Source organism: Myotis davidii, unplaced genomic scaffold (genome assembly GCF_000327345.1).
Source record: "Myotis davidii unplaced genomic scaffold, ASM32734v1 scaffold1914, whole genome shotgun sequence".
NCBI classification, from domain to species: Eukaryota; Metazoa; Chordata; class Mammalia; order Chiroptera; family Vespertilionidae; genus Myotis; species Myotis davidii.
In genome coordinates this window covers 230919-231309 of record NW_006285311.1, presented here as the reverse complement: position 1 = coordinate 231309, position 391 = coordinate 230919, and the positions used below count along the sequence as shown (strand labels likewise).

Here is a 391-nt window from a genome sequence, read left to right as displayed (position 1 = left end):
ATTGATTTTTTACAGAGAAGGAAGGGAGAGGGATAGAGAGCCAGAAACATCGATGAGAGAGAAACATCGATCAGCTGCCTCCTGCACGCCCCCCACTGGGGATGTGCCCGCAACCAAGGTACATGCCCTTGGCCGGAGTCGAACCTGGGACCCCTCCGTCCGCAGGCCGACGCTCTATCCACTGAGCCACACCAGCCAGGACAATAAAAACACTTTAAAAAAAATAATAACTGCTGGCCAGCTTCTAAGAATATTGTTGCCAAAATAATAAAATAAGTCGCAGCCCCTTTTTCCTCTTGGTGTCCTTCTCCCAAAGTTCTCCTTGTTCCGTGATCAGTCCGTCTGTCCGTCTGTCTGCCCTGGCTGTCAGTGCATCGGAGACAGCGATGCC

General features: G+C 51.4%; 1 protein-coding gene across 1 annotated transcript in view; it reads left to right on the top strand.

Annotated features, from left to right (window-relative positions):
- The window catches only part of RASGRF1 (Ras protein specific guanine nucleotide releasing factor 1), a 78780-nt gene that overhangs the window by 38389 nt on the left and 40000 nt on the right, over nucleotides 1–391 (top strand). The gene's annotated exons all lie outside the window — the stretch shown is intronic.